Source organism: Sapajus apella, unplaced genomic scaffold, assembly GCF_009761245.1.
Source record: "Sapajus apella isolate SASKATOON/1434 unplaced genomic scaffold, GSC_monkey_1.0 scaffold17, whole genome shotgun sequence".
NCBI classification, from domain to species: Eukaryota; Metazoa; Chordata; class Mammalia; order Primates; family Cebidae; genus Sapajus; species Sapajus apella.
The window spans coordinates 3,800,901-3,826,205 of record NW_022436957.1 but is presented as its reverse complement, the minus strand read 5'-3'; the positions used below and the strand labels follow the sequence as shown (position 1 = coordinate 3,826,205).

General features: G+C 38.4%; 2 long non-coding RNA genes across 2 annotated transcripts in view; one reads left to right on the top strand and one right to left on the bottom strand.

The window, feature by feature from the left end:
• Positions 1-25,305, bottom strand: part of LOC116556623 — a 37,102-nt gene that overhangs the window by 4,982 nt on the left and 6,815 nt on the right. The gene's annotated exons all lie outside the window — the stretch shown is intronic.
• Positions 7,144-14,686, top strand: LOC116556624. The gene is made up of 3 exons (XR_004271092.1): positions 7,144-7,157; positions 9,436-9,439; positions 14,516-14,686. It is a non-coding gene; the product is annotated as an uncharacterized LOC116556624 (long non-coding RNA).

The window sequence follows — 25,305 nt, the reverse complement described above, 5'->3', positions numbered from 1 at the left end:
CTTTTCTGCCCTTCTGTTCCTCTTCACTTCTGCACAGATCCTACTGTCAACTATATTAGTCAAGCTGTAGACAAACCATGCATTACCCTCCTAGATATATGTTTGTATATACACAGACACATTCAGGTGTGGATATGTGTGTGTATGCATATGTGCATGTATATGTATATGTGCAGGCATGTGCATGTCTGTGTACTTCCCATCTCCTAGCTGAAAAGCAAATACTTTTTCAAAGTTGCCCAATTTATTGACTCTCCTTAGGGAAGAATGTGGTGCGCTGACAAAGTTTGAAGTTAGAGAAAAACAGGGCATCAGCAAAATGGTAAAATTTAGAACCACTACTCTTTGTAGCTGACTATCTGCAATAGCTAAATTTAAAATAGTCATATTTTCACAATATCTCTGCTTTACTTTCCAACTAAATATCTTTAAAAGTTTTTAGATTCTTTTTTCAAAACAAATGCTGTAGAAGACCTACATGTAGGGAACTGAATCATGAGGGTGCATGTCATGTCTAATAGGCAAGACAATCTTTTTAAGAATAAAAATAAAAACATATTGTGCTATGCATGATTGCTTTTTATGAGTTTCTGTAAACATTTAGGGAAAAAATTGAAAACCAGTGTTGTTGAAGTGTCAACCAACCTTATCAGTATCAGACATTCCACAGAATTCCCACGTGGATGCACGCATTTGTTATGCAAGAAACAGATTTAGAAAATTCATGTAATGATTCTGCTCAGTGTGACATGAATCATGGTTTATGAAGTGTCATGAAAAAACAATGAGGTGCATATGAAAATACATAGGACACAACTATCTCGAAGAAACTAAACAGAAGGGAAAAAAAGCCATCTGCAAGAAAAACAAAGGTAGAAACATATGGCAAAGCAATGTTCTCAAACAAAGAACAGAACTGTAAATAAATTACAAAGCAGCAGCAAGGTAAAGTAATAGAAATAATGTCCCAAAGAAAACAGCACTTCCTTGTAAAGAATTCATTACCTTGAAGGAAATTAAATAGAGATATTTTACTTTAGACAGAAGAATATTTCACATTAAAATGTCAGTCAAAATAAAACAAAGATACTAGAAAGGAAAGAACATGAATTAGGAGACCCACTGTCAGTAATACTTTTCTCTGTAGGAATTTTCTTTTAACTAAATACTAAGCTTATCAGGGATAGCAAGATGGAGAGCCAGAACAAATTACAGGGACCCAATATTATAGAACAGAGCCAGGGGTGCGTCTAGGTCACATATTGGTACAGATCCCAAGTACACATGTTAGAAGTGTTCACCCATACAGACTGAGTTTTGTCTTATTTTGATTTCTTTAACTAGGACCTCCAAATTACCCTTTGAGTACCTCTCTATGATTAAGTGTATCAAAAGCATGTATTAAAGTCTTTTGCACAGGCTCTGGGTTTTACAGGCATAGGGGAAATCCTGTCCCATGGCTGGCTGGTTATGTAACTTCCTATAAAAGGAAGCTGGTTGTGTCTACCACAAGGGCTACTCACAGAATCGAATGAATCACTGTGGAAAACAGTAGGAACAGTGTCTGGGATGTAGAGTTGCCCCATCAATACGGTCTACCTTTTATTTTATCTTTTGTTTCCCCTTTCCATGAAAAAATGTATTCAAACAAAAATTCCTCAAGCTCTTTATTGCAGGGAGCATCCCACTGAGCTGTTGAACAAAAACCTCCTATCCAAGGGAGCACAGGTCAACAAAAAGCATCACCTTAAAAGACAAGAGGAGAAGGAAGAGGAAGAAGAGAGGAAGGAAAAGGAGAAAAAAAAAAAAAAAAAAAGGAAATAGAGAAAAGAAGAAGAAGGAGGAGGAGGAAAGAAAGAAAAAGAAATGAGAGAAGGACAAGAAGAAGAAGGAGGAAGAGAGAAAGAAGGAGAAAGAGAAGAAGAACAGGAAAAAGGGAAGAGGAGGAGGTAGAGAAAAAAATAGGAAAAAGAAACAAAAATAATATGACAACAATAATAAGTAGCAGTGGTTTATATACTGGAAAATACAGTGAAATAAATTTAAGAAACTCAATATTATTAAACCCTTATGTTTCTATTCTGCTTTATGCTTACAAAGCATTTTCAAATGATTTCTTGTAAAATTCTGGCATACTATATTATACAAACAAGGGAACTATACATTCAGGGGACATGACCAAGTCATACATCAGGCTAAAGACAAAACTGAGATTCCAATTTCATTTACCCCAAAACTAGCCTAATCTGATTCCACTACACCATGGCCCTCTGGAACTGCTCAAAACAGGACCCCCCACAACACTTCATATTCATAATATTTGCTTTTTAAAGAGTAGTATAACTCCATCCTAATGAAATGCTACCAAAGTACACCTAAAGAAAATTACCAGTACTCTCATGATAGTCTGGAAGAAAATCACTAGCTTGTTTACAAGATATGGCAAGCTCATAAAAATAGGATGTATTTAAAAAATAAGCAATTCAATTCTTAAAATAAAAATTATTGATGCTGTCTGTGCTTACTGTTCATGAAGGAAGGTCACCTCCTTTCAATCAAAAGGAAGCCCAAGGCTGAATACATAGTCAAGGCCCTGAAGTCTGCCTGCAGTGGAAGTACTTTCAGTCATTATTTTGTGGTTGGGATGTACCAGGTACAATGCATGCTATTAGGACACAAGAAGGAACAAGAAAAAAATCCAAAATCTGGGCAGTTTCATGTATGTAAATCAGCAGTGACTTACATAAATATCATGTGTATGAAAATAACCGTAATGAACCAATTGATAAGCATTATAATAGAAGATCAAGAACATAGACAGGAGGGGGCTTCTATTTCTCCCTCATCTAGGAAGGATGTAATTTGAGACACCAACTCAAAGAGGAATTTAGCTGGTCCAAAGGACCAGTAGGGAGATTCCAAGGCAAACAAACAAGACAGGGGAGAAAGGAAGGTTATATGCTTTGGCTGGGTTCCCCTCAAATCTCATGTTGAATTGTAGCTCTCATAATTCCCACCTGTTGTGGGAGGAACCCAGTGGGAGATAATTGAATCATGGGGACAGTTTCTAACTTATTGTTCTCGAGGTAGTGAATAAGTCTCATGAGAGCTGATGGTTTTATAAAGGGTTTCTATTTCACTTGGCTCTTATTCTCTCTTGCCTGCTGCCATGTAAGAAATGCCTGGCCGGGCGCAGTGGCTCACGCCTATAATCCCAGCACTTTGGGAGGCCGAGGTGGGTGGATCACGAGGTCAAGAGATTCAGATCATCCTGGTCAACATGGTGAAACGCCGTCTCTACTAAAAATACAAAAGTTAGCTAGGAATGGTGGCGCGCACCTGTAGTCCCAGTTACTCGGGAGGCTGAGGCAGGAGAATTGCTTAAACCCAGGAAGCGGAGGTCACGGTGAGCAAAGATCATGCCATTGCACCTCAGCCTGGGTAACAAGAGTGAAACTCCGTCTCAAAAAGAAAGAAAGAAAGAAAGAAATGCCTTCTGCCTTCCACCATGATTGTGAGGCCTCCCAGCCACGTGGAATTGTGAGTCCATTAAACATCTTTTTCTTTACAAATTACCCAGTCCCAGGAATGTCTTTATCAGCAACGTGAGAATAGACTAATACAGAGGGCATCCTAAGTGAAGTAAACAGTTTGTGCAAAGGCAGAGAAGCACAAGAAAACTTGTGATCCTTGTACATTGAGAATATAGGTTGATTAGGCAGGTGATATATGGGAGGGTGCCAGGTGAAGAGAGATGGTGCTAAAGTCAGGGAGGGGCATAAAAAAGGAGCTCTTCTCATAAGTGCTCACCAATGCTTCCCGCTCCTCCTCCTCCTTATTGCTCTTAATTTGAAGGTAGAAGATCAACATTTAAAATGAGAAATGAACAAAGAGAGAAGAAAGAATAGGGAGAGAGAGATAAAGAGACAGAGGGAGAGAGATATATATAGAGAGAGATGAAGAGAAAGAGGCTCAAGGATGGAGAGAAGGAGAGAGCATGAATTACAGAGATCTGACAATAACTCACCAGGTGCTGAATACACAGTTATTGGAGGTTATTGCAGAGTGACATGGGGAACATAATTATTCCTGATAAAGACTTTCACAAAGAGGTGAAAAACACACAGGTGTTTCTGTTCTCAAAGCTCCTGTATCTCTCTGGGAAAGCAGAAAGTCAAGATTAACATGGCCTTACAACCATGCAAGTAAACAAATTATACAGAGTCATAAGCATCACTGAGAACCATTCCCAGGGAAGTACAAGGCAAATGGGAGGTCAAGGTAGACATGGATGGAAAAGTAGGACAAGTGGAATTTGATGGAGGCAGATGAAGTGGGAGGGAGAGCAAGAGTTTCCAGACAAGGAAAATCAGGTGAACAAGAGTTTGAGGTCAGATTGCTCATAACATGCCCACATCCCACACCAGAAGTGATGAGATGTTGATGGGTCCATTTTAAGAGAATGGAGAAGATACTGTGGAAGCATGCTCTTAGCTGATGTGACCCTGTGGTAACGTGACTAAAAATCAGAGTCAGAACAGAGCTGTAGGAGCAAAGCAGCAGGAAATGTTAATTCAAATGAAACAAGCAAGTATATATTCCATCATTATTATGGTCTTACCACTGTATGAGATCTTGAAAACACAAAGATGATTGAAACCTGATACTGTTTTTAAGGAATTCGTGGTAGAATAGAGAGATACACACCTTAAGCCACCACAATTCAACATATGGAGGGATGCCACAGAGCTTAGAATGAGGAAGCCAGTAGGGAAGTCAAGAAAGTGATACACAGTAGGCAATTTCTAACTGCGTGATGCAGGTGAGGAGGAGTTAGCAAAATGGGCAGGTCAGAGGAAAATGGGCAGGAAAACACAGGGAGCCATGTGTGCAAATATGAATGCATGAAAGAATATGACACTGAAACGCAGGACACACAGAGAGAGGCACTGAATGTTGCTGGTGAAAATGTGGCTGAGTGCCCCAGCCAATCAGACCTCATTAGACCTGGTAGAAATTAAGTGATGGAAGCAAAGTTCTTAACCAGGAGGCATTGTGAATGTGAAGGGTATGGACTTTGGAATCATACAGATCTTTGATTCTGGTTGGTCAAATCACTAGCTATGTCACCTTAGGAAAGTCATTTAACCTCAGTGAACTTCAAATGTGTGATCTTAAAATGGGGATCAAATGACTGCCCCGCTTTCACTCAGGCTCTTGGGTAGAATAAATAATAAAATAGTGTCTAGTGTGTATACCTGCCACATAGTGGGTACTTAGGAAATTATTAAAACTCCACACATTTGGATAAAAAGAAAGAAATATGGGTTCTGGTGGATTGTGGAGTATCGGTTCAAATAGGTGCCTGCAAGTTGGGGCATCTTGTAGGTAATGCCAGCATACAGAAACGGGTCTGGACCTAGAATACAGAGTGGATTCACAAAATAACCCATAAAATAAGGACTTTGAGTCAGAATTTCTGTAAAGAAACTATGCAATAAACCAAGACAGAGAACACAGGATATTTGAACAAGAAGAGAATTAAGTTGTATTTAGATATAATCAAGTAAGGCCCTAATCTCTTCAAATCATCAGTCATGTTACATTGGAATGTAATTGCTGGTTTTAATTGATGGAGATTCCTTAGAGCTTAATATAAATATCTGGATATATTTGAGAGATAAGAAGATATGTTTGCAGTTACAGAATTTTGCTTTCCTTAGGAAGCTAGGCTTCATGAGATTTGAGAGCAGATAGACTGTCTGCCCAGACAAGGGCGGCAATCAAGTCAGACTCCAACTCAGACAGGAACTGCCATCACCTGCATGGAGTATGGGCAGAAGTGCTATGATCTAAAGAGGCACTGATGGTTTCCTGACAGTTTGGACAAGGACAAGCCAGTAGCCCTAGCGAGTCATCAAATACTGCAACAAGTTTTATTAGGCACTGTCTGAAATCTTAAACTGAGCAGAACAGGCAGATCTATAAAATACAAAAGGATATTCATAATTATTGCGAGAAAGAGCATGAAGCAGACACAAACATTCTGGGTCATGTACAGTTAGTTCTCTAGGAGTGAGACGCTGCATCTCTCTACTACAATTGCATTAAAAGGCTGAAAATATAAATGGATATCTGGGTCTTGCATTCGCCCTAGATCCCTTATTGAGCTACTTTAAAAATGGACTCTAACCTCCACTGCAGAAAGAATTCACACAGTTAGTATTAATACAGTGGCAGGCAGTTCTAATAGCAACACCTTTAGAAATTAATTCACTGTGCTGATTTCCTCATCATTTTGAAAACTGGAATTAATATTATCATGACTACAGAGTGCAGATTTTATGGAAAAAAGGTTTTATTCCTGGGAAGAGTAACTCAATTGCTTATGAAAAAGCCAAAAAAATACGATTTTTTCATAATCTTCCAAAATGTGTGTCCTGAAAATTAGAACTAGAGTCACCTAGCTCTAAAATACATGATTTCATTAGATTAAAAAAATGAAGAACTGAAGCACAGAAATGAGACAAACAATATTCACATGAATAGATGAGGTAATTATTCTTTCACTGCAGCTTATGTATAATACATACCTGTTAAAACTAATACCACTGTCCAAGGTTATTACAATTTGCATCTCTCCTGTTTTTTAGAAAAATAGAAACATAATCACTTTTATCCAAGTCACATGAAATAGTTTTTGTCATCAGTAAATTGTGAAGTTAATTATTTTGCAGGATTTCTTTAAGGTGTATGGTGGTTAGCAGTAAATATCAACTACCCTTCCCAAGCAAACCGGCAAATAAAGGATACTGAGATGGATTAGTCAACTCTGCCACCTCTCCTAGGGCTAATTTCAGGGAATTTTTTCTCTAAATCTGTTTTCTGGACAGCAGTATAGTCCCAAATCCCTGTTAGTTTATTTTGTAATGTTGGTGGGTCGGGAATTAGAGATCTCTGTGTGTGAGGGGGCTCCCAGGAGTCTGAGGTTGCCCGATAGTTCCTTACATATGCTGGTTTGGCATCTAGAAGGAAGAGTTCCCATCATCCTGCAAACGAGCAAAAAGCACAGAGCAAAATACCTCAGTGATGTATAGATGGTAATGAGATTAAAGGGACTGATTTATCCTCGGAGAAAAAAAATCCCAAAGCAGCCTGTAAACATTACAAATTGTGAAGGTATAGAAGCTGGTTCGGTTATAAAACTCCCCTACTCCCACAAGAATTGCATAACTTTATCAATCTACACATTATGCTGGTATATACGTGACATTGCTTTTGATTAGTAGGCAAAACTGGTGTCTCGGGGCCATCTGGCATTTTATGGATAGGCACAATTGAACTCAGTCAGGTGGTTTATACTCTTTTGAATACACACTTGGAAATCAGTAACTGTTTGACATTACAAAAAGCACCTTTCTGTTCTGGAATCTAACTCTCTACATTTTTTTTATTTTTTCTTTACCATGTAGGGGACGCAGTGGCTCAAAGGTGGCACGTTTGTATAAGAAAAACATGTTGAAAGTCTAACAGACTCAGAGCTCTTACATTTTGGAGTTGACAGCTAAACCACCTTTTTGGAAAGGGCCGTCACTGACGAGGCAGGTGATAGTAGCATTAGTAACTCACTTTTCTTTCTTTTTTGAGACAAGGTCTCACTCCATCAGGATAGAGTGCAGTGGTGTGATCTTGGCTCACTGCAACTTCCACCTCCCTCCCAGGTTCAAGCGATCCTCCCACCTCACCCTTCTGAGTAGCTGAGACTACAGGCTCATGCCATCACACATGACTAATTTCTGTATTTTTTTCTTGGTAGTGACAGGCTTTCATTATGTTGCCCAGGCTGGTCTCAAACTCCTGGGCTCAAGCAATCCAACTGCCTCAGCCTCCAAAAGTGCTGGGAGCCACTATGTCCAGCCTTGTTTCTTATATACGCAGTGATTTTCACTCACATAATGAGTCAGAATTTTCTAGGCCTTCTTAAAATCTTCCCCTTAGGTCATCTTCAGTTGATCTCATAATCACATTGTTCTAGAAAATGTATCAATGAAGCTTTGGACATTTTCATGTTGAAAGACATTCCACACAGATTAGATTAACTCAAAATGCACTTTGATGGGCATGACTGTTTCAGCATCCTTAGAAGAGTCATTAAATAAATTGATCCATTTGAGCAAAAACAGATTTTGGTAAGCCCTTCTTACTTCCCTTGCTCTTCCAAGCAGGTATAGTAAGAAGGCGATTCTCTCCAGATATTGAATGAGTTTAACTGTCTCATTCATAGGAAATTTCATTTTACCATTTTGGCTTCAGCCTAAATATTATAGTTCCCTGAGTGCGTGTGTGAGGATTCCAAGGTCACACGGCTTGACTGGATACTAAATCTGCTCTTCATTTTGTGGGCAGTTATTAATTCACTGAAAGTTTTTGAATATCCATTGTGCTCCAATTTTGTTCCTAAGTACAGGGTATGCAAATATGTCTGACCTGATTTCTGCTCTCCAGCCTAGTAATAGAGACAGACTCACAAACAAATAATTACAGTACAATGTGTTATCAATCATGATAAAGGGATCTGCATGCTGCACTAGGAATACAGAGAAGAGCACTCAGCAAGGCTTTGAATGAACCAGGAAAAACACTTTCAAGTGTCCCATTTCCCCGTCTAAGGAAATCCCTTAATCTTTCTTTTTTAAATTAGGTAATTACAAGAATATAGAATTCCTAGGCTCTAAATCTCAATAGAAAATACACTTTGCAAATAACAAGGGTTTGCTGAGGGGCTATATGCACAGCTATAACACAGTTCCGAACATCCATAGTGAGGTCATGCAACAGTTTAGATCAAAGGAAGCCCCAGTGTAGTTTGCAAAGACTTTGAGACTTTGTAACAGAAAGAATCTCTGCTACTCAATCAGTTTCTGGCTTCCACCCACAATCATCAATAAGCAAGATGGGTGAATACTCTAGTCTCCAGCAGAGTGATGCACTGGATCCTTAGATTATCATACAATCCCTGGATTCCCCAAGTAGGCCAAGTCATTAATGCTGGGTGACAGGAACTTATGCTGTCCTTTGTTTCATTCTGATGGATTTCAATGGCAACACCTCTGGAGGCAAAGTCACTTTTCAAGATCTACATTTCTGATTGGGTCAAACTGGAACAATATGTCCAATAATGAAAAGAAACACTATTACTGTAGAAATATACCCATATTGATAGATTTCTATGTGTACAAAATACAAACTTCCTGTATACTATCTTAAAAGTATCTTCATTATCCTGAGACATGCACATAACGGATTATTATGACCTAAATGCTAAAATTAAATTTGACATGGCTGCAAAGGTCTCAACCAAGAAGACTGCATCACTAAGTCCAAATCACTTGTTCAAGTCTTTTGATTAGAGGTTTCATTAAATGTAGTCACTAGACATGTCACATACAGCAGGATCCACATTGCCATGCATGATGATGTTAAGAAAACCAGTGTGGAGGCAGTTGATAAAGCTCTTGATTTGTTTTCTAAACTGAATTTCCTAAAGAAACATTGACCACATGCGTGAGAAGATTCTTCCAGCAATTGTAAGCAATAATCAAATTTCCTCATAAATGAATCGGGTCAGATGACAAATCTCAGTATTGCATTACTCAGTTGAGTGACGGGAAACATAGCATATCTTTGTTTTGAAGAGTTTTATTGTCACAGAAAAATTAAGAATTTCTCTCACCTTAAGAATAACAAGAAGCATCCTGCATACCCATATGGTGTTAGCATGACTACAAGGTAGTCTCTGAAAGCCCAGGACAGACACTATATTCAGCTCCTTTTTAGAAGGGAAACAGTCTCTCTAAGCCTCAGTTCCTATCAGCAGAGAGACTACACAATTTATCATCCAACCTGTGACACCTGGGAGTGAAAGAGGGCAGGATCATCAGAAGGGAAACTGAGCAACAGGTGTCAACTGTAACTGCCCTAGGTAAATATATAGTTACCCTAATTATCAGAAAGAAGTGTGTTTGTCCAATTCAGTCATTTATGTCCTCTGACTATACATTAGAATCATCTTGGGGGAATATATGCACACATAAACACACTGAACTGGATCATCTCTAAAACCTTTTCTGGCTTTCAAATTCAAGGATCATAATTTCTGAGCATAAATTTATGGCACTTGCTATTGGCGAAGTTGTGTAACTACAAACTATTCTCATATCTGGAACACATCCAGTAAGATAATGACCAATATTCATTTAGGAAGAGTTTGCAGTTTACCACAAAAGTGTTTTGCAGTTTGCAAAAACACTTTCTCAGTGTCACCTTTTTTTCTTTAAATTCTAACCTTAACCCTGTCAGAAAGTCAGGTTGGCTTATTATTATCAACTTTTTGTAGGAGCGGAAATCATTGCTTACAAAGCGTAAATACACAGATTTAAGTCATACAAAGAGCAAATGGAATAATTAAGCCCATGTCTTGATTCTAAATGGTGGCAGATAAGAGAAGGTACCTGGCCCTCTTCTGCATGGGTTTGAACTCTACTTCTGTCTCTTTCTTAGCTCAATAAATTGGTTCAAGTCATTTAATCTCTCTAAACATTATCTCTAAAGTCACAATAATATTAATTCTTGCTTCACGGTGACGCCAGTATTTCATGAGGTATTACATGAAAGGTCTTAGTACTATGCCCAATAAATATTAACAATCATTGCTATTAGTGCTATCGTTACTCTTCCTCCATTCTTCATCCCTCCTTTTACCACTGTAATTACTATCTACTATGATGACTACTACTATTAGAACTCATAACATAAGCCTTGTTTGCTATGGTCTGAATGTTTGTGTCCCTACCCCTTCTAAATTCCTATGTTGAAATCTTCACTCCCAAGGTGATGGTATTAGGAGGTGGGGTCTTTGGGAGGTGATGAAGTAATGAGGGTGGGGCCTCATGAACAGCATGAATGTCCTTATAAAAAGGACCTCAGAGAGCTCTCTTGCCCCATCTACCATGTTGAGGACAGAGCAAGAAAATGCTGTCTCGGAAACAAGCAACAGGCCCTCACCAGACACCAAATCTGCTGGCACCTTAATCTTGGATTCCCAGCCTCTAAAACTCCAGAAAAACATTTCTGTTGTTTACAAGCTACCTAGTTTATGGTATTTTGTTATAGCAGCTTGAACAGACTAAGATAGTATTATAGGCAGAATAAGTGTATTAGTCCATTTTCACACTGCTCTAAGTACCCAACGTCTGAAATCCCAGCACTTTGGGAGGCCAAGGCGAGCAGATCACCTGAGGTCAGGAGTTCGAGACCAGCCTGGCTAACATGGCAAAACCCCATCTCTACTAAAAATATAGAAATTAGCCAGGCATGGTGGTGCACACCTGTAGTTCCAACTACTTGAGAGGCTGAGGCATGAGAATTGCTTGAACCCAGGCAGCAGAGGTTACAGTGAGCCGAGATTGCGCCATTGCACTCCAGCCTGGGTGACAGAGCAAGACTCTTGTCTCCAAAAAAAAAAAAAAAATACTCAAGACTGGGTAATTTATAAAGAAAAGGTTTAACTGACTCACAGTTTTGCACGGCTGTGGAGGCCTCAGGAAACTTATAATCTTGGCAAAAAGGAGAAGGAGAAGCAAGTACCTTCTTCACAAGGCAGCAGGAAACAGAGAGCAAAGGGGGAAGAGTCCCTTATAAAACCATCAGATCTTTTAATAACTCACTCACTATCATGAGGATAGCATGGGGGAAACTGCCTACATGATCCAATCACCTCCCACCAGGTCCCTCCCTTAATACCTGTGGATTACAATTCGAGATGAGCCTTGCATTGGGACACAAAGCCAAACAATATGAATAAGTGTCCCTTGAACTAAACACGCTTAATCACAATGAAGACCTTTGTGGTCATCTTTACCCTCCTCCCACACACATTCTTAAATAAAACAAACCACACATGAACAGTCTTCAAGTAAGACACTGTAGGGAAGCATACACCCAGAAATGTAGCAATACCAAACTCTGGCAATCCTGGGCATTTATAGCATAGGGACAGACTCTACATAGATACTCAAATGGATTTAGAAACATAGGTGACTGGCAACCTTGGAGATGTGCCACCAGAAGCTCTTTTTGGAAAAGAAGTCATTGACTAGCTTCACGGATTACAGTTGGCTGGCGGCCTCCAGCTGCAATCTCTCAAGATCAGCTGCTGTGTTTACCTGGAAGTCACACTCTTCTTGGGGGAGCTCCTAGCCAAGGTGGAGTATGGTGACCAAAACTAGGGTGTGTCCATTTCTGTCTTCTGTGTTGCTGCCCTATGAAAAATCTTTGCACTGGAGACCCCTGGGCTGGCTGAACCTTCCTCAGAGATACAATGACACCTGAGGATCTTCCTATCCAATCTTCCTCCATTCCCCCTTCCCTTCACAGGTTTCAGACTGCACTGTGGTCAAAAGCCCCCCAGGTCCAAAGTAACCGCCTCAAACATCTCCACACATCTTAAACAACTCTACCCAAGGTTGTACTCTACGTATTTGAGAAATAATGAAAAAAAAATTCTAGGTAAACACTTTGTTCCAAAATTCTGTTATTTTCCTGGTTTTCTAATAGTTTACTTATTTGGACAGTTCTATGGAGTTACAAGGTTGACTGGCTTGTCTTTTTAATGGACCGCCTACCACATATGGCTTAGGGAAAAAGTGATTATGGATCATGATCTTTTTATGTCATCTTTGTATCGCAAACTAAATTTGTTAAGCCACATTAGCTCAAAGATATATTTTAATAATGCCAGATCTATAAATTGTAGGAAAGTGAATTAGAATTTCAAAATGTATTTAGTTCCAAGGAATTGGATTACTTGAAGATATATTTTTCATCTGAAGAGAGAAAAGGTGTTTTAAATTGCTGCCCATATTAACCATTTAGTAATTTTTGTTTTTCAACATATTTAAAACATTAAATAAAAAATCTTCATGCTAAATAGTAAAGTATTTCAAAATATTAGTTTGATCTGGTAATCTAAATGTTTTTAATATAAATATTGTTAAGGTTAAGGATAACAAAATAGTTTCAGTTTCTGTGTGTAGTCTATACTCTTTGCACATATTAACTCATTTAGACTTACACATTTAAAAGCTTAAGTATAATCATTATCCCCTTACCACACATTTTATTCATTATTCTGTTCTAGTAAGTTAAATGTTTTTAATGTTAATCTTGCCATGATTTAGAATAACAATATAATAAACTGTTCTGAACACTTAACAAATAGTATCCCATGCTCCTTATATATATATATATTAGTCATTTAGCCTCATAAACATTCTATAATTTAGGTCTAATAATTATCCACAATGTATAGATTAAGAAACTGAGGGAGGCGTGTCATGGGTGCGACGTACTGGGGCCAGTGTTGTGTGAGGTAAAGGGATTTGCCAAGACAGTTATAGGTAAAGAAAGGCAAATTTTTTAGAGAAAGTATGAAAATACATTGCAAGGGTGTAACAGGCAGCACAGCAGAGAAGGGAATGTCTGCCGAGAGGCAGGGGCTGGAAGGAAAGTCTTAGAGGGCTGTGCTAGAGGGGGATATGGGTGGAATGAAGTCATGCTGTTGGGGTTATGTGCACAGGGAGGTAGTTGTGTCAGTGGGCTGTTTGTGATTGGCTGTCTCTCACTACAAATTCATTGTGTTCCTCACCAGGGGCCCTCCCCGATCTTGGACCCTTGCCCACTTGGGGCCCCTTCCTTGTTGTTACTTACTTATCAGGACTCCTTAAGGTAGAACAAGAGGGCAGAACAGAAAGTTCTACAGATTGTCCCCCAAGCAAGGACATCAAGTTAACAAATAGTTACACAGAAAAAACACCTGTATAAGAACAAAAACTCAGGTGAGTACTCATAGGACCTGGTTTTAACTTCATATCACTGAAAGAGACACTGAAGAGAATAAAAACAGTCCTGAATCACCAACGCCACCAATCCCACGCCCCACAGCAGCAACACTAAACTCAGTGCTGTCCTATTAGAGCAGAAAAGAAAATCAGACGACTGTCACCACCGTTAATTCAACTTAATACCGGAAGTCCTAGGTAGGGCAATCAGACAAGAGAAAGATATAACCGGCATCCAAATTGGAAAAGAAGAGTCAAATTATCCTTATTTTCAGATGACATAATCTTATATTTAGAAAAACCTAAAGACTGTACAAAAAAGCTATTAGAACTAACAAATTCAGTAAAGTTGCAGGATACAAAATCAATCTACAAAAATCAGTAGCATTTCTATATGGCAACAGTGAAAAAGAAATTTAAGAAGTAATCCCATTTAAAGCAGCCACACATAAAATATAATACCTAGGAATTAATGAAAGAAGTGAAAAATCTCCATAGTAAAAACTATAAAACAGTGATGAAAGAAATTGAACAGGACACAAAAAATGGAAAAATATTCCATGTGTATGGATTGGAAGAATCAATATTGCTAAAATGTCCATACTACCCAAAGCAAGATTCAGTACAATTCTACCAATATGCCAACAGCATTCTCAGAAATAGAAAAAACAATCCTACAATTTCTATGGAACCGCAAAAGACCCAGCATAGCCAAAGTTATTCTAAGCAAAAAGAACAAAACTGGAGGAATCACATTACCTGACTTCAAATAATACTACACAGCTATGGTAACCAAAATAGCATGGTATGGCATAAAAGTGGACACATAGACCAGTGGAGCAGAATAGAGAACACGGAAACAAATCCATACACCTACAGTGAACTCATTTTTGACAAAGGTGCCAAGAATATACACTTGAGAAAAGACAGTCTCTTCAATAAATGTTGCTGGGAAAACTGAATATCCATATTTAGAAGAATAAAACTAGACCCCTATCCCTATCTCTTACCGTATACAAAAATCAAATCAAAATGGATAAAACACTTAAACCTAAGACCTCAAATCATGAAACTACTACAAGAAAATGTTGAGGAACATCTCCAGGACATTGGTCTGGGCAAAAAATTTTTGAGCAATACCTCACAATCACAGGGAACAAAAGCAAAAATGAACAAATGGGATCACATCAAGTTTAAAACCTTCTGCACAGCAAGGAATACAATCCACAAAGTAAACAGACAATCCACAGAAACAGAGAAAATACTTGCAAACTACCCATCTGACACGGGATTAATAACCAGAATAGGTAAGGGGCTCAGATAACTCTCTAGAAAACAAATCTACTAATCCAATCAAAAGGTGGGCAAAAAATTAGAATAGACATTTTCCAAAAGAAGACAGACATACAAATGGCAAACAGGCATACGAAAAAGTACTCAACATCATTAATCATCACAGAAATGCAAATTAAAACTACAATGAGATGTCATTTCACATCAATTAAAATAGCTTATATCCAAAAAGCAGGCAATAACAAATGCTGGTGAAGATGTGGAGGAAAGGAAACCCTTGTATACTGTTGGCAGGAATGTAAATTAGTACAACCACGATGAGGAACAGTTTGGAGGTTTCTCAAAAAACTAAAATTTGGGCTATTGTATGATCCAGCAATTCTACCACTGGATATATACCCAAAAGAAAGGAAATCAGTATATCAAACACATATCTGCACTCCTATGTTTTTTGCAGCACTGTTTATAATAGCTAACATTTGGAAGTAACCTAAGTGTCCACCAATAGCAACCAATGAATGGATAAAGAAAATGTGGTACATATACACAATGGAGTACTATTGAGCCATAAAAAAGAATGAGATGCAGTTATATGCAACAACATGGAAGAAACTGGAGATCATTCTGTTAAGTGAAATAAGCCAGGCACAGAAACATCACATGTTCTCACTTATTTGTGGGATCTAAAAATCAAATCAATTGAACTCATGGAGCCAGAGTAGATGGATGGTTACCAGAGGCTGGGAAGGTTAGTTGGGATGGGATGGGAGATAGGTGGGATAGTTAATGGGTACAAAAAAATAGAATGAATAAGACCTACTATTTGATGGCACAAGAGTGTGACTACAGTCAATAATAACCATACATTTTAAAATAAAGAGTGTAATTGGATTGTTTGCAACTCGATGGATAAGTGCTTGGGGGATCAATACCCCATTCTTCCTGATGTGCTTATTACACATTACATGCCTGTATGAAAACATCTCAGGTACCCCACAAATATATACACCTACTATGTACCCACAAAAATTGAAAATAAAAAATTTTGAAAAGAAAGAAAGTGAGGCACAGAGAGGTTAAGTAACCTTCCCAAGGTAACACAGCCATAGGCGGTACAGCCTAGATTTGAACCAGGTAGTCTGCATGAACCAAGAAAAGCAAATGCTGACTTATCTTAAGCAACATCAATTAAACTTGTAGTCTGTGAATGTGTGCATATGTAAAGGTAACAACACACTTGCAAATTGAATAATTTTGAAGTGAACTTTATATACACACACACACACACACACACACACACACACACATATATATACATACACACACATATATATACACACACACACACACAATTGTTTGATTTAAAATGTATCAGAATGTTAAAATCCAAATGCTCATTGCCCTTGTCAAAGTACTCAACTTGAATAGTCAAGGCATATTCGGGCTGCCAATACTCGGATTGGCAACCTGCCCTCACTTGTTCAAATGAGTCTCTTATTGCAGGAGAGTTCCTGGAAGCAACATAATCAATTAGCAAGCTATATAAGCAAATCCGTCTCAGCACTCACACCTATCTGGTTTTAGACTAGAATTTTCCAGTTGTGCTTCAATCATTTTGTCAGCTGTCTTATAGTCACTTATTGATAAGTATCCATTGAACATCTACTGCATGCCTGTCCCTCTGTTAAACCCTGGAGCTATTAAAAGGTCAGTGTGATTCTAATACTACATAGACCTAGCAAGAGGTATTACATTTTAGACTTTAGCTTAGAGAAAAAGAATACAAATTATATCAAATGTTGATCATTTATTTCCCTATAGGCTATTCAACAAAATACCCTAAACCTTTGAAGGCAATTCCAAATTCCTCCTTTTTCTGGGACTATGACACAGTCCTGATTAAGGTACCTTCTCAACTCTTCAGCCATGCCCTGGAATTCTATTGGCCCAGGACTGATCATAGGAATCATGTTGTTTTCACATGTGACCTGACCCCAGGACTGGAGTGGGTAAGATCCCACATTGTCTTGTACCACCTTCCACTTCAGGCTTAGATTTCTGTATTGCAATAGCTACCATCTTTAACCCTCCTTAGACTGTGGCCTACCTGTGTCAGTCATTATTATGTCCATAGTGCCTATGAAAATGTCAACACACAGAGCACTCTCAGTTGATACTGAGGAATATATACATTCTTGGAAACATATTCATCAATTATGGAAATAGTTGGTAAGCTCTTAATTTATGTTGAAGAAACACTTGCTTGAAAGTATGAGTACTGATAGGTGTGTTAAAATATATCTTATTACTTTACAGACATCCTTGCCATTGGTGTATTTAATGTTTCTAGTATTGAGGCCCCTGGCATGTCAGAATTTATACATTTATTAAGACACAAATTCTACCAGCATGGTTGTTAAAAATAGTGGGTGAGAAAAAGTCACTTCAGTGGTGACAAAGCCTAGTAAATACTCAAACACCAACATCTAATATAATCTTTGGTCTCTTATCCATAACAATTATGTGCAAAAATGATACTCATGAGTCTAGGTTATTGATAAAATGTCTGGAAACAAAATATGTAAAAAGGAGTCATGAATATTTCATAATATTAGGTAACTTACTATGTAAGAACTTAAATTATTGGTAGCTCTTTTATTAGGTTATAACTTATATTGGTAGGTTTTGACATAATATTTTGTATTAAAATTTGAGATACAAATTTCTACAAAGTAAATTACAAAATGCTTTTACCTATATGTGTGTGAATATATCATACATATAATATTACATAAGTAGTCAATTTTTAATTCCTGTTTGTATTCTTTAAATTTCCTATGATGAACATGTATTTCTTTGGAAACTGAAAAAAATTTTTTTCTTAAAAAAACTAAATTCCAACAAGAATAGAAAGAATGTATATTTCTTTTGTGAAATGAACAGTCCCCACTGAGTGTGTATATCTACAGACAAACATAATAGAAAAGCCTATCTTCATATCCTAAAGGTTACATTAGCAGTAGCTTTAATGTTAAGATCTAATGAATAATTATGCTACTTAATGTAGAAATCGTCTTATGTTCATTTTTAACCTTTAGTTTGCTTCATTAAAAAAAATAAAATGAATCTATAAAGTGGGCTTAATAAAGTAGGGAGTATTTGCTAATCCAGTGAACATTTTAAATAAAAATAAAAATTAAAAACAGTCTAAACAAGTATCTATACTCTATGACTGTTTGAATTTTTAATTCTGGAAAAAATCAAATTCATCTATGTTTAAAATCAGTAAGAGTTCTGCAGAGTCAAGGTAGAGGATGCATGAGACAAGAAAGACAAAAATGACACTGAGTTATTCTCTTTTCAATCTTTACTAATTTAATTTTGCACTGAGATTTCAATCATGACTCAGATAAGTAACATAAAGCAGCTCTTGCCATGCAGCACATGTAGATGCAAACAGATAATAAAATTTGATCTGAAAACTTTCTGATGCCTCGCTGGAGTTGGTTTGGGAAAGGGTAAAATACAGGTAGTGGGAGAGTCAGCTGGTTTCTCAATGGACTAAGGCCACGTGAAATTGAGACTTCCTTGGCTCTTTCAACCCAAGGAATTGTGGCTTCTCACCTGCATTTACTTACTTGGGTCTCTGATTTGCAATATCCAGTTCTCATCCGCCAGCAGGGGGAAGACTGGAAACAGTTATAGAAAGGCATCTTGAAGACAAGAAATGTACTTTCACATGCAGGTCAGGCCCACCTGGCATCAATTTTTGTGGGATTATGCATGTAATCTTGGAGGATACACTAGCACTATTCTGAAAGTCACTCATTAACTAAGGGCACACATTTCTGAGACTCTGCTGTACTTAATTGCTACTATCTTTTTAATTGAGTTCCTTGAAAAAATAAAGCATCAGAAGTTTTCTGAACTCTGACAGCAATCAATGAAAAGACAGGGAGAAAGTGAGGGCTATAATTACAATGATGATAGTTCCTCAACAGAGTAATCAAGCCAGCTCGTGTTTATTGTTTTCTAGTAAAAAAAAAGTACAGGCTCTGAGCACTGATTTGAATCTGGACTTCTTTCCTGGCTTTGCTTCCTTCCTGTCCAGGCCCCTGGGAAAGTGCCTTGGCGTTTTGGGGCGAGTGCCTTTATCCAGCTCTAGGGTGTTTACTGTGGACACTGACATGATGAATACAACATGGTGAGCAAAGACACTGGCACACAGTGTGGGCTCTGCAACTGCTCCCAGATTATTTTTATTATCTTTTATTTATAAAATGTTGTGTTCATCTTCTGTATTGATCCAGTTACCAAAAAACTGTAAATAATAGTCAGAGAAAAACCAGATATCTAGATATAGATCTAGATGTATGATTTATCTATTCGAAAGTTAACGTATGACCAGGACAGTTAACCAAGTACGAAGGGTGCTGTAGAAAACTTCAGGAATGTTGTCCAGCCCATGAGCTTCTAAGTCCCAGCCCCCCAGCCATCATCATTCATTACTGCTAGGACCAGTGACATTTGTCCAATCACATTCTCTCTGCCAGAAATACGGACTAGGATAAATCAGACTCTACGCTATCTGTGTCGTTTGCCTGAAATGAGGTTGTGTAAACTCCAGAGCTGAGGGCAGCCACGTTTGGTCATGGTGTGCACACTAAGAAGCAGAGAAAGTGGATTTCCTGGAATGGATGTAAGAGATGCTAAGTGAGAATCCACAAGACCCTGGAAATCCAAAGAGGACAGATGGTTTCCGGCGGCTTTCCACTTCCTAATGCCAATCCACTAGACATCTCCCCTTCCCCGGGCTCTATATTATTATTTTTTAAATAGACAAAAATTTTACATATCTGTCAAGTATAATATGTTTTGAAGTATGTTTACATTGTGGAATGCTACATCGACTTAATTAACATGCCTATCTCCATAACTTACCTTAAAATCTACATTTTACCAAGCATATTGTAACAATAATTTTCTTTATCCACATATAATTTCACTTTTCCTCTCAGCAACCAAAGCAGTCTTAAATAAGGCAATGAATCTCATGAATAGAAATTTTTTAAAAAATTGCCAAGAGTTAATTATTTTGTTCTTTCATGTTATGACTGGTATCTAATAATCATAACAGTCTCACTTCAGGCAGAGCAGAAACTTTCTTCTCTCCCCATTTTCTGTGAGATGTTAACTGGGAATACTGGGAAGCATCCCTGAGCAGGGCCAGCTTCATGGGGAGGTAGCTTGTGCAGTCAAACAGGGCCCCGGGCTCAGAAGGACCCCATACTTGGAGTAATGCTTCACTGTGGCCATCCTGAAATCTGTAGTAATTTTATGTTTGAACTTGTGTTTTATAAGGGACGCCCGATGGGACACTGATGTATAAACATGAGCAGAGCGGATACTGGCAATGTGCACATCTGCTGTTCCCAGCCACCTGCTTCATACACATACGATCTGTAATGCTTCATGAGCACAGAACAAGAGACCCACAATGCATGGGAGATCACATATAAAGCAAGTACAAAGGGACGGTGCCACACTCACGGCTGTGTTAGGAGAAATGCTACCAGCCGTATATGCCACATTTTCTCATTTGAACCAGAATTTTCTTAGAAAGCAGAGAGAAAGCAAATGTATACTAAGAAACACACATGACCAAGGAAGCCTGTTATAATCTTTCCTACCCATGTCATCTCCTGGATTGGCCAGCCACTTAAGCTCAAAATGACAACACAGAGGAAAGCAAAAGATAGAAGAGCCCACAGTTCTTTTCCTTTTAGGCCTTTCACACTCAGCAGGTGGAGAGTGTTGGTGCAATGTGTGCATATCAAGAAGTAGAATCAGAAGTGTTGGGCTTGTTTTCCACAGCAATGCATGTGCATGTGTAGGCTACAAAACATGGGTTGTGTGATTGTGATGATCCCACATCCTTCTTAAATGTTCTGACGTTTGTCTTTAAAACCAGCATCATACAATATAAACATGAATGGTGAAGTTTCATGCTAATTATTTACAATTTTAATTTTTTTCTTTACTTAGACATTAAATAGCAAATTTAAAACTCTTTAACAAATTGAGGGACATAGGCCACAGAAATAAGGAAAAAGCTAGTAATGGCAATTTTTTTTCCTGCTTTTTGTGCAGAAGTTCTTCATTTCCCTTTTGCACAGGACCCTGCATATTATGTATCTAGTATTGTTCCTGGGACTATGTGAATGGGGGAGAAATGGGAGGTCTGATCAAGTACCAGAAGGCTCTGTGCTAGCTCTGCTGGTCTGGCTGGCACCTGGATTGGGATTCCCTGAGGCTGCACCTGGCATGTGTGGCACCAGTTATGTTCCTGATGCTGGACTCCACAGCCCTCATCTTTGCCTCTGTTCTCTGTACCCCTAGGACTGCATCCCCATCTCAGGCCAGCCTGGATTCTCTCAGCTGTTTTGTCACTCCTCATCGGGGTGTACAGAATCTAGATCCCTTGATCACCAGGATGAGGCTTATGTTAGCTCAGGATCTAGGCATATCCCTCTCCCAAACCTGCATTACAGCCCTGGTGCTATGTTGACCAACCAGAGACCCTCTCTAAGAATAGTGGTTCTCAACCCTGGCTACACATTAGATTCACCTGAGAGGTCCCCTCAACTCCCTCTACCCCTGAATCCCTACCACCAAAATAATATTGATGCCTGGGCTCCATCCTAAACTCATCAAAAGCAGCAGAATTTAGAACCACTGTACTAGAGTATTATAGCCCCTCAAGGCCATGTGTGGAAAAACAGGCATGCCCTTTATCTTCCTGTGTGTGTCTACAAGAATGCTCCCAACATAGAACCACGAAGGTGAGGGAAGTAGCACATTAATTTTCTGCCTCAGTACCCCTTTTTCCTTCTCTCACACCTCAACTGTGCTAGTGGGCAGGATGGGCTTTCCCCCTCACCTAAGCAGGGACTTTCCCTGAATTATATCCTGAGTTGGCCTCTATGCACAGATAAGCGGTCCAAATTAGGAGTCCTCATGTTATCACACTAGCTGATGTGGAGGCCATAGGCTGAGAGACTGTACCAAAGCTTTGGGCAGGAATGGTGTCCCCTAGTTGGCACAAGGAAATGGACCGTAAGTCTAAGTCTTGAGAACTCAACATTTAACAGCTTGGTAGAGGAGGATGAGCCTCTCAAGATCCTGCTGGGGTGTAGCTGGACAACCTCATTTCTCAATTCACTTATCAATGTCTCTTTGAAAATGCCAGCCATAAACAACCTGTGAGTATGGGTCTACTTTGCTACTTTTGACTTTGGCCCTGGGGAGGCACCATGGCAAAATCATAAAGAAATGAATCCTGGCTCTGCTACTGATCAACTGTGCAATCTTGAGAAAGCTACTTAGTCTCTTTGTAGATCATTTAGCCACTCTTAAAATGCTAGTGCCAGTGCAGTACCTACCTCACAGCGTTCTTAAGAAGATTAAATGCACTGATATCTGTAAGGTGGTTAGAAGATGAACACAGTAAACACCATCCAAGTGTGTGTTAAGTAAATTAAAAAAACATAAACTTAGCACTCTTTCCTCTAACATCATAAAATGTAAAGCAAATTAAAAGTATACACAGGGAGGTACTGTGTTGCATATAGTACCATAATTTGCCATTCTAGTATACAAAGTAAAAAACAAAATGAGTATAGAAAGTAAAAAATAAAAAAAAAACTAAAGATATCTGAAAACATGTAAATGATGGAAATTACCTGTAATTTCAACAATCACATCAATAGTTAGTGAAAATATACTTTGGGTGGATGTTAAGCATAAGTAAAATTGGGGTCATTGAACCATTGTGTTTGTCTGCATTAACAGAAGGTACTTCTCTTTTAACAAGCAAAAATGTCGTTTCAGTTTCTTTTCCAACAGAAGTGAATGTAACATTTGCCTAGGTTCACAGAATGGCGAAATGAAGCTCTGTTCTCTTTAAAATGTTATCTTATAAATGTTTCTATACCCTACAGAATCTCAAATATTTTCTCTGATAAAACTAGAAAAATGTGCTCATCTTTGGTGCTCAGTGAATTTTCAAAAGTTTGATGTAGATGTACATGAAGATACAGGAAAACTAAATTTCAGAATGATAAAGAGCCTTTTGAAGAACCTTAACCTTATGGTATATTTATGGTGTGTTCTGCTTTCTACAGTTGCTTTTTGTTTTGTTTATTGGTTTGTTTGCTTGTTTTGTGAGACAGAGTCTCACTCTGTTGCCCAGGCTGGAGCGCAGTGGCGCAATCTCGGCTCACTGCCACCTCCACCTCCTGGGTTCAAGCAATTCTCCTGCCTCAGCCTCCCTAGTAGCTGGGATTACAGGCGTCTGCCACTATGCCCAGCTAATTTTTTGTATTTTCAGTAGAGACAAGGTTTCACCATGTTGGCCAGGCTCGTCTCAAACTCCTGACCTTGTGATTCACCCCCCTCAGCCTCCCAAAGTGCTGGGATTACAGGCATGAGCCACTGCGACCGGCCTCTACAGTTGCTTTTTAAGTGAGATGTGAAGGTGCTATGTGGCTATTCAAATGTTTATATTATAAAAAGTTTACTTTCTTAATATGATATTTCTAATGTATCTTAAGAGTGGGATCATGATCCCTCAATGTGAGGAGACAGAATAAAATATAGGAAAGAAAGCTTGTTGCTTAAAAAGAAAATATAAATAGGCCTCTCCAGCTTCTGTGTGGGAATTTTAAAAATGCAAAACACATCTTAGGCAGGTATACTTGGGGATAGGCTTTCCCATGTAATTAATACTATTGGAATGACTTTGAACTTGCCATCTCTTTCCTTCACAGAGGATGAATTCTGTGTTTTCATTATTTTAAATTTAGCTGTTTACAGGAATCAATGACAGTTCATTAGAACTTGGAATTTTTTCCCTAGGAATAGAATCATTTCATAAATTCAAGAAATATTGCCCCACATATTATTATATTCTATTAGCCCCCTACTTCTCTGCTGGTTTTCTGAGAATTCAAGTCATAGTAAGAGAGCCTGAAATTACAGCCATCTTCTACACATCAGCCAGGGCCCTTTCAGAATTCAACTGTGACTTCCAGCTCAGGCTCCTGACCCACTTTTACCTATTCTTTTTGTAGTTTTCCAAATAGGGAATACATCTGTATAGTTTGGGATATTATATTGTTTTTGTTAGAAATGTAGTGAAGATGTTGCAAAGAACATTTTTGAAAGTTTATGTCAATAGTATTTTTATTTATGGCTTTAAAACAAAAAGAGGATGTCCACTAAATGGTGACTATATTCTTTTTCAATGTACCTTACGATGCTACGTTCTGAAGTAAGAGATGATGGAGGAACCTTGGGATCTCCTCCTACTCCTTACATTTTTTTGGCAGAAAAGCCTTATCATTATCATCACTCAAGTCAAAAACAAACATTTACTTAGCATCTACTTTCATCCTGTGTAAGATAAGATTATTGCCTCTATTCTAAGTAGTACAGCTCCCTACGGGGAAATTTATCAGAGTGAAATATCATACTTTTACGTTGGTGAGCAAGTCTTATGCCCCCTCTCACATCCAAAATAGCCCATGAAATTCAAAGAAGCCAAGCAACCCTACAGATAATTCAATGCTGGACAACATTGATGCCAAGTAACATGTGCTGTTCATTTGAACATATCTAATATTGCGACTAACTTTTCATTGTACCAAACACCATGCTTGTGTTCTTATTTGCTTGGAAGAATGTGTGTCAATTAGATATGTACTACATAGTTGTATGTATCAAAAGGAATAAAGCAAATTGTCCCATTTTATACAGAGATTACAGCTGCCTTTTTGCTTTCATTGAATTCAAAAAATATTTATCAAATACTGCAGTGGACAGGTAGATTGAGTCTGCCAGACTTCTTCCTGGGAGGACTTCCCCACTCAACTGTTTCTGGACCAGCAGTGCACCCATTCATATTTACCCACTGTCTGCACGGCCCATGCTCATCTCCTCATGGGCTCAAACTATCATGTATCATAATGTGCTGTTCACATTGATTACTGCAAGGACATGCATGTAATAAAAACAGAACCAACAGGAGTCTTTTTCTAAATTTGGGACAGAGATA